At 32.4% G+C, this 10,401-nt stretch overlaps 1 long non-coding RNA gene across 1 annotated transcript; it reads right to left on the bottom strand.

Annotated features, from left to right (window-relative positions):
• Window positions 1-6,782: 6,782 nt before the first annotated feature.
• Window positions 6,783-7,986, bottom strand: LOC107948082 (uncharacterized). The gene is made up of 2 exons (XR_001697236.2): window positions 7,351-7,986; window positions 6,783-7,049 (listed from the first exon to the last, which is right to left on the bottom strand). It is a non-coding gene; the product is annotated as an uncharacterized lncRNA (long non-coding RNA).
• Window positions 7,987-10,401: the final 2,415 nt, after the last annotated feature.

The raw sequence follows: 10,401 nt of genomic DNA, 5'->3' as shown, positions 1-10,401 counted from the left end.
CATAACCACATCAACTAAACAAGCCAACTCTCATGGCTATATACACCCAAAACATTTAACATTCACAAGCCATTTCAAATGGAAAAAATCATTATCAACTCATAACCAAAATAACCATAAATCTTATACATGCCATATACCTAAAACATAAGCTCAAAAGTACTAAACTGATAGTAGGATAGTGTGAAAAAGTCTCTGATGATCCCCGAATACGAGCTAGCTTCGAGATCACTATAAAACACGGTAAAATAAATAAAGTAAGCTTTATAGCTTAGTAAGCTCGTATGAAATAAATGCAATATGATTATAAATATAAAATTCAACAAATTGAATATGTCAACATGTAACTCATATTATCTAACAAACCTTTCATATAATCAATCCTAAGATTATACGTATCTTTCACAAATTCCTTCAATTTAAAGCTTATACGGTTCATGTACATACCTGTACCATCTCGTATCAATTTCATACTCAACCACGTCTATCATTTACCAGTTGAACCATTCAGAATACTATCGGATACTCAGGAAACTCGCACCAAAGTGCCACATACATAGCCAATGTTATCTCAATCTCATATCACATATATGTTCACTCTCGAGCTATCAACGGGCCTGCTCACACAAGCTATGGGTCAAGAAGTAGCTACACGGTGTTGCACACACAAGCTATCAAGTAACCGCAACACATGTCGGTATACTCAGCCACCGATAGGACATACAAGACTAGCACCCAGATCAAAATATCACAATAACCCCTAATGACATGTCATGTGTATCCTAATCTATTCCTAAGGTTCAACCGGGATTTCAAATGCTGAATCGTTGCCGAATCATTGTAGAACATGTTCGTAGTCTCGTATTCATAGTTTAATATCAAAGCATTTAAAATACATTTATAACAAAACTTATTACATACGAACTTACCTCAATTCACAAAAAACGGTAAAATAAGTCGATTAGTCGAGTACTTTGTTTTCCCCCCGATCTAGATCCGAACTTCATTTTTCTTGATCTATATAATATCAAATTTAGCTTATTTAATAATCTTTCTATTCAATTTAATCCAAAACACTCAATAAAGCACTTTTACATTTTTGCCCCAAGTATTTCACAACTTTTACAAATTTATCCTGATTTCATAAAATTACAAATTCATGCAATTCCACCCAAGCCCATGCTAGCCGAATTTCAATTAGGTCCCTAGCAGCCCATATTTTTCATTTATTTCACATTTTAACCACAAAGTTTCCACATTTCACAAATTAATCCCTAACTTACATTTTCACTAAAAATCACTTAAAAAAACTTGTATAACTAACATCAAACATTCATAATCTACCATTAAACATCAAAATACATGCTTATTCATCAATGGAAACATCCTAAATCTTTAATAGTTCTGTAAAATAGTCCTTGGGCTAGCTAAACCTAGCTGCAACGATCTTAAAAACACAAAAATCATTAAAAATAGAGTCAAAATACATACCAGTGCAAGGAAATAACTTGGCCGAACCCTAGCTATGGATTCCTTGATAAATTCGGCTATGGATGATGCAGATGAAGAAGATGGATATATTTCACTTAAGTTATTTTAACATTATTTACTAAATTACAAAGTTAACCTTAAGTTAAAACATTAAAAACTACATAATGCATGTCCATCTTTGTCCACTTACTTTAATAATGGTCTAATTACATCTTAAGGACTTTCACTATTTAATTTCATGGCTATTTAATACCTTTAACTATTAGAACAACACTTTTGCACTTTACGCAATTTAGTCCTTTTTATTGAATTGAACACTGAAACAATAAAATTTCTTAACGAAAATTTCACACAAACATATTATCATGTTGTAGACATTAAAATAATAATAAAATAATTATTTTTACTTTGGATTTGTGGTTCTGAAACCACTGTTCTGATTTGACTAAAAACGGGTTGTTACATATATAGCATAGTTCATAACAATCGTTAATTGACAAATTTAGCACTTGAGACTATGAAATATAAAAGTGGGCTCTATCTATAACGCCCTGAATAACTTATTTCTATTTCTGTACACAAATATCTATCTGTTTTAGTGGTTAAGTGTTATGGGTGTATGTATGAAGTCTAGGGTTCAAGTCTCATATTTGCACATTTTGATATTTTAGATTTAAGCCTTACCCTTATTCAGTGGGCTTATTTAAAAATGTTTGTTAATATGTATCAAAATGAGCCTGTTGGTTCGAGTGGTAAGGAGTTAGTGTATTGGGGTCTCGTGTTCGAGTCTTGGCGTGGACGTGGATGTTTATTTTTATCTGGCATGTCTGTTAGAGTTTCTATTGAGCAAGAATTCTGAATGGTTAATGGGTTAGTGGGGAGAGAAAATTTAGGGATATGTTGGCATATTTTCTATTTTTATTCTATTTTATTTTTATTTTGTTATCTTTTCTCTCACTTCCAAAAATCCCTAAAAGTTTTGACGTCAAATATTTTTCTTTCTTCCATCTTCTGACATTTCTCTTTTCGGTAAACTTTCTTTCGTTTCCTTTTATTCGATTTGTGAATCCTGAGTTCAATCGTCGTTATTATGATTCCTGGTTCTTTATTCGGTGGGTAAGTGATTTTACATCCCCTTTAACTTCTGGTTTGCATTTAACGATGTTAGATTGTGGTATTAATTGGTGGATTTTATGATCTAGAGAAGGTTGTGAGGCGAAAAATCTCACTTCAACAGCTTGATTCAAGGTTGGGATCATTTTTCGTTAGGGGTAAGTCGATTTTATATATTTGGGTAAATCGTATTACACTTGTAAATTGGTTGTTAAAAGGTGTGGGGTACTCTGTTTTTATATTTTGGAGGGCTCGAGAGTGGTTTCACATCAAAACTGTATCAAGTGTGTACCCAAAACACAGAAAATCAAGCTTCGGTAAAAGCCAAAAAACCACAATGTCGATGCCACACGGGCGTGTACTTGGCCGTATGGTTGGCCATGTGTGGGACACGGCCGTGTGTATGACAAAGGCATGGCTGTGAGCAAGACACAGCCGTATGGTGGTGTGAATGTGGCCGTGTGGGCCATACAGGCTAGGCCAAGTTGGACATGTCAGCCCACACGGGCGTATGAGTTTTGGGCCAGGCCGTGTGGGCCACACGCCATTCTGAAATTTTCCCTAGGGTCACAAGGGTCATTCCGATCCACTGTGGGCCTACCGTAGGTCAATAAGGGCTAACCAAACCCTAACACTGTGAGATCTGATAGTTTGATATTTTGCTCTAAGTATGACATTGTTATGCATGCCTGATTATTCTAATGTATATTCATTTGATATATGTATATGAGCATGTAAGCATGATAATTTTGAATATACATATCTAATTCGGGTGGGATTTGTATATGTGGAGGAAGTGTTCTGTATGGCGACCATCGCCTTTACTCTGGCAGCTTAGCTGTACATTATCTGACATGTGTCGTAATGGCACAATATGGTGTGTAGGGTTGGGTGGGTGTTTTTAACCTCACATGGTGTGATGGGATGGTCAGAGTTGGTGTGTCGAGGATGGGGGTAGGATTCTATACATTTGTTCTACATATTTATTTCTGTTATCTGAATCTATAAAGGACCTAAGTCTGAATCTGAATCTGAATCTGACTGTGTGTGTGATTTCTGTATGTGTAGCATGTCTATTTTTGTTGGGTTACAAATTGAGTTTACGTAAACTCACTTCTTTTTGTCTATTCTGTTCAGGTAATCCACAGACTTAGGTGGATTAGTGCAGTAGAGTCTCACGGTAACCACTAGTCTATAAACTGACTTTAAATAAAGGTTTTATTTATTTAAGGATTATTTCTGAGAATTTTGTATTAATTGGACTCTCCAGACTGTTTGGTTTTTATTATGGATTTGGATTTTCATTTTGATTCTTTATCTGCGACAGTTGACTAAAAACATAGTTTTTACTAAAATAAAGGTTTTTCTGAAAACATGAACTGGACTTTCAAAATATAATGATTTCTAAAACTTTCGCTGTAAGTTATGTTTTGCAAATGATTTGGTTAAATAACCCTATCAATGATGATTATAAAACATGGACGATTTTTCAAACAACTACACAAAGGTTTATCGAAACAACTCTGTTTTCAAATCCTTCTTAGTGACATATCTGGATTCAGTCATAACGTCTAGGCCGAGTTCGGGGTGTGACACTATCACAACATATTGGATACACAAATCTCCAGCACACCAATGGCTCGAAAAGTCGAACATATCTCATAACTGTAGCATCAAGCTAACACTCTCCAACACACCAATATATCCTGATGAATGTAGCTTAGCTCACATTTCTTATCCCTCCAAACTATCCTAGGCATCAATGCCCCAAATCGCAACACAAGGGTGAGTACTCACAAAATTCTATAGCATGCCAACTATATCCAACAGTCTCAAAAGGTCACAAGGCCAAAGTATCCACAATTATACACATTTACTTATTGCTTTCTGCACATTTTCACTGCTATTTTACATCATACACACAACATGTCACTACCACACAACATGCTTACCATGCTCTCTGTTGCAACACTTACAAGTGCTAACATATAACTAAGTGAGCTATAATCATAATAAGTCACACATACATGCATAAAACAGTAGTTTCATATTACAAACTAACACAATCACATAACCACAATGTTGTAAAGTATACAAAAAGAGTAAGAAAAAGCTTACACTTGGAACTTAGGATAGGTGTTTAAGTTACTCCTAAGCTCCCACTATGAATCGTGTCTACAAATAGTGATTCCAAACATTCACCGTTCACGCTTTCGCCTATTTATTGAAAGCTTAACCTATCTTTTTCGTACCTTTTGCTTTGCTCGTTGAGGGTTCCAACAGTTCTGAATTTCCTCACATATTAACCACACAACATACACAATTAATTAGCATCCAAACACTCCATAATCAAACAAAAATGTAAATCTAAGGTTGGTTCCACTTGGAACTGAAATTTTTGACTAGCATAGTCGATACACAAATATCTTCCACATTCATTCCTAACACTTAAAACTGATTCTAAACATCTAATTACTCGTCTAAGAATAATTCTCAACCTTAAAATCACCCAAAACTCCTCAAACTTATGGTTTCGAAAATTTTGACATACATAGCCATTATTAATGAAAACTCATCAAAACCTTCATATGTTTTAATGAAACTTTAAAGGAAGTTTAAAAACCTTATAATCACATCAAAATAAATTTTAAAATGCACTGAAATAGTAGTTCTTTTTTAAAATATAAAATCAGCCATTAACAACCCCAATTTCGGCTAACATGGAAAATCCTTATTTCAACTGATTTAAATAGCTAGAGTGCATTAAAAACTATTAGAAATACAAGACTTACCCCGATTGAAGAAAACGACAAATTGTTTGATTGAAATTTGAGAAAACCAACTTGAAGAATATCAATACAATAAATGGTATTTTGGTGTTCTTCTTTGTATTTAAAAAAGGTTTGATGTTTAGAGGATGATAGAAAACAAAGGATTGGAGTAGTGAAGACCAAATTTTGAAGAATGGTGTTTAGATTTTTTTTTCTTTCTAATAAACAACATAAAGAAAAGGGGAGAATAGGTGTTTCTTTTTTTTCACGTCAATAATAAGGTGAAAGGGGGAAAATGGGCTAATTTTTAACACTTGGTATAATTATTTTTAAGCTACTTTTAAATTAAACCCTTTTTATAAAATAGTCCACTTTTTAAAATTGAAAGTCTTTTAACATTATTTTCATAAATCAGTTTAAATTTTCAAAACCATAGACGAAGATATTTTTAGGCTACATATTTTCAATTCTCGAACGCCATTTCAAGCCATAATTCCAAAACTATCCTCAAAACTTCTAGACCCAATTTCGGGATGTGATACCAATGGTTATTGAATTTTGCATTAAATGTAAAAAATATTAATACCTTGTTAGCAAGTATCGATACTCGTAGTTCCAAGTGAAGTAAATGTGCTGGTTATTTCATCCCCAATGGCTTTCATTTCTCCAACAACCGAAATGGTTGGAAATCAATTAGAAGGTATAAATATCAGCTTCCAAAGGTCCGAAAACAATAAGAGATATTATCAAGCTTAAAGATCAATCAAAAACAACCTTGTGCTTACTATTCTCAACAATATTCTTTAAACACACTTGTGAGTTTTCATTGTATTCATTTAGCTAAAATATTTCTCTTTGTAATTGAGCTTAATTTGCAAACATTCTAATCTTGTAAGGGTTTGTTCTTAGTTTGCTTATTTTTTATTCTCTTTAAGAAGGTTTTGTCTTTAAATTTGGGTAAAAACCTTAAGGGAGTTTGTAAGATTAAATATTGTCCTCAAAGGTTGTCAAATTAGTGAATTGGGGAAAATCGTTAGTTGTGGAAAGCTAAGGTAGTGGAGTAGGCAACTGGGGTCGAACAACTATATATCAACGTGTTCATTGTCTCTACCTTTTTTTCTTAGCAACCATAAATTTTTAAAAGGCCAATTCACCCTCTCTTGTTAATTTCGAGTTTATTCGTCGAGCTAACATATTCACATGATCGTTATGTGTATATATAATCACTAGTTAAAAAGATGAAAAGAACACCACTCTCTTGATTCTAAATTTCAAACATGAAACAAAAGTCTTAGTTAACATAATTTGCGCATATGGTCTTGTTCATGCTTTGCTAATTACGTTTATTTTATTTGTTGTGTAAACGGGCCAATTTGCCCGGGCCCACGTCAAAATCAAAATACAAAATAAAGAAACAAAAAACCAATAATTAATTAAATGTCCTTTTACAGTCCAAAGCCCAAAATTAATTCCAGACCCTAAAACCCAAATAACCCCAAATTAAACCCTAAAATTACATCGGCCCAAATGGCCTAAAAATTTTAGAACAGGCAGAACCCTAGGGTTCTCTCCTTTGCGCCACAGCCAAGCCTCTAGCACCGTACACTCCGTACCGTCCAGCAGCCACGCCCGTGCCAGCACAGCCCCGTACTCGCGCCAACGCATGCTCCGTACCTGCAACAAATGAGGCAAATACAGCAGCAAATACAAACAAAGAACAAAAATTGTATTCTTTTTTTATTTTTGAACATTCGGCTATAAAGCCTAGGATTTTCGATTGTAAAGGGGTTCCTTTTTTACGAACACACGCACATTTACGAACACAGAGACAATCGCAATTAATCGAAAAATAAGGAATGTGATTTTCCTTCTCTTTTTAATCCTCTGTTCTTTTTACTTATTTCAATCGATTTCTTTATCATTTTACACCAAAAAAAAGGGCAAAAAAAGGCATGAGAAAAGGAACGAAACTTACCTGCGTTTGATGCCTTCGAATCTTTCACTTGTTACACCACGATCGAAACCAAGTGGCAATTTGGGGTTTGTGAGCAGGACACACGAGTCTTTCGGTTCGATGAAGTCTTAATTGACTTTTGAATGAGTCGAAAAGAGAGGTAGGAGAACAAACCTTCGAAGGGCTGTTAAACGACGAAGGGTTGGCGGCACCCTAATTTTTTTTTCTTTCTTGCTTTTTGAAAATGGCTGCAGACCCTTTTAGGGTTTCTTTCGGTGACCACAAGGGCCCTTCAGACGTCACCGTTTTAGGCTAAATTAATGGCCTCAAAACAACTGCGTTCAAGGCTACAGCCTGATGACCCGACCCGCACACGCTTAAGATCCGCGTGTCTAGTCGCTGATGGGATATTTTCAACATATGTCCCTCCTCTTTTGCGCTGCATCTCAATTAGCTATTTTGTATTTCTTTTTTTTTTAATTCGACCTGTAATTTGCGCTTATTTGCAATTGGATCCGCGCCTAAACGCAGCACTTTGGGACCTGGCATATTGCCAGTTTTAGTCCCTTTGCATTTGCGCGAATGGCATATTGGTCCCTGTCGTCATTTTTTTTTATTTCCTAATTTTCCCCTTGTTTTAATTTAATTTTAATTAAATCCTTTTAGTTTATAACTTTTATTCTTAATTACTTATTTGTACAATTGTTTTGAAGATTTTTTATGTTAATATTTCGTATTTCTTTTATTTTATATATATATATATATATTTGTACATGCATAATTTTGTTTTGTTTTATAAAGTCATCATTTTAATTTATTTTTTTTGCGTTAAGCTATTTTAATATCCTTATATAACTTTTTGTTTAAATATTAATATATATATGTATACTTTGTATTAAAGTTAATTTTATTTTCTATGTACAGATTATTAACCTTATACTATTTTACGTACATGATTTCTTTTAAATTTATTCTTGTATTTTTGTTATATAATCCTACATGATGTGTCTTTTAAATCATTATTATCGTAAGCGTGTATATATTTATTAATGACTATATTTCATCTAGATATATATTTCTAAATCTATACGTTTTATACATATAGTTTTCTTATATATATAAGCACATTCTTAAAGCTATTATATAATTTATTATAAAATTAACTTAACCTTGTATGTATTTCTATGTTTTTACAAATAATTGTTTTTAAAGTTATTTATGTATATATATTTTGTAAATCTATTGTGTATATTACTAGGATTATATTTTATCATGCATTCTTGCTATTTTTTTATATACTACATATGTTATTTAAATTTTATTTTATTGTGTGTATTTTAGCCAATATTTTTAACACTTTATACATTATGTATTTTTTAAAAAATATTCATTCTATAACACATTTTTTAATGATTGCAGGTGTATATTAAGCTTGTCTTTACAAATATTTTCTAATTTATCAATCCATCAATTCATATAGTGTGTATCATGTACTTATCATTGTTTTAAAATAGTTTTATATCATGTTGCTTCTTTGATTTGCATTTTGTTTTGTACACCTAGTAGTAATCATTTTATATTATGACATGTATGTTGTCGTTGCATATTATTTATTCATTGCTTTATATTGTCATGTTAATTATTCTCTATGCATGATCGAAATGAGTTATATTTCCAAGTTAGTTATACTTAATTGTTTAAGTGCTTGTTAGTTGATTAAATAAATTGCATTAACTTCATTCTTCCATTGTCATACTTTTATGCATACATATATTATCCCATATCATTGTTTTCCGCTTGGTTTACGAAATGTGATTTTATAAAATCCAAATTTTTATGACTTGTTTCGTCTTATTTCGAGTCGAATTAACCCGTTTTAAGTTAATTTTATAATTATTCATGTTTTCTAAAAATCCTTTAAAACGAAGGCGATGTTCGATATTTGGTAATTCGCGAAATCGTGCCCTAACGTGCTGGGTTGCCATTTTCTCGTTTGCTTAAAATAATCAAATGTTCCTTTGGAATTTCACCCATGTCTTTAAAGATTCTATAAAACGAAGGTAATGTTCGATATTTGGCAATTCGGGAATCATGCCCTATCGTGCTGGGTTGCGATTTCCTGTTGATTCAAAATAATTGAATATCCCCCTTAGAATTTCACTCATGCTTCTTAAAAATTCTAAAAATAAAGCAATGCTCGATGTTTAGAAATTCAAAGAATCGTGCCCTACTGTGCTGGGTTTCGATTTTACGTTGGACTAAATAATCGGGCATCCTTCTGTAATTTTCAACTTATAAACTTTTGGAAGTCAAAATTTATCGTATTTTCGAGGGTATAAAGGATCGTGTCCTATCGTGCTGGATATGATGCTATATTCCTCCAAAACGAGAAGACTTTGACGACCAACTCGGGTTATTCAAATTTTATTAAAAAGAACCACATTTCAGAAATATTTTTAATTTTAGACATAAGGACAGTATTTAATCGATTTGGTACCAATTCTGGGCGTAGTGAGGGTGCTAATCCTTCCTCATGTGTACAGACTCCCGAACCTGTTTTCTCAAAAGTTCGTAGACCAAAATCGTTGTTTTAGTAAACCAAGAAACGTTTTATTAAAATAACCAAATTCTTAGGTGATCCGATCACACCAAAATAAAAAGATCGGTGGTGACTCCACATTTTTCTTTTTTCAAAAAGTCGATTCCCATTTTTTTCATTAAAATTTTAAATTTGAAAAATGGTTTCGACATATTGCATAAGTTGTTTATATTTTATTGGTTAATGTCGTGTAAGATTCTTAATTTGAGAATCAAACTAAATTTTTGAATTTTCAATGTGTTAAATATTTGATATGATTTTATTCATAATTTTTTTTAAGTTATGTAAGTTTCATTATTTTAAAAAAAACTTATAAATTGCATTCTTTTATTTTATGAAAATTCAAAAGTTGATTTTTTTAAAATTTAATGTGTTAGGATTTAATCATCTTATTTTAGAATAATCAAGAAGTTAGCTTAATTGTTGGTAAATACATAAATTTTAACTACTAATTTTTGCTAGTTTATTGCATA

The sequence above is a fragment of the Gossypium hirsutum genome, chromosome A03, assembly GCF_007990345.1.
Source record: "Gossypium hirsutum isolate 1008001.06 chromosome A03, Gossypium_hirsutum_v2.1, whole genome shotgun sequence".
NCBI classification, from domain to species: Eukaryota; Viridiplantae; Streptophyta; class Magnoliopsida; order Malvales; family Malvaceae; genus Gossypium; species Gossypium hirsutum.
This window is presented reverse-complemented; position numbering and strand designations above follow the sequence as displayed.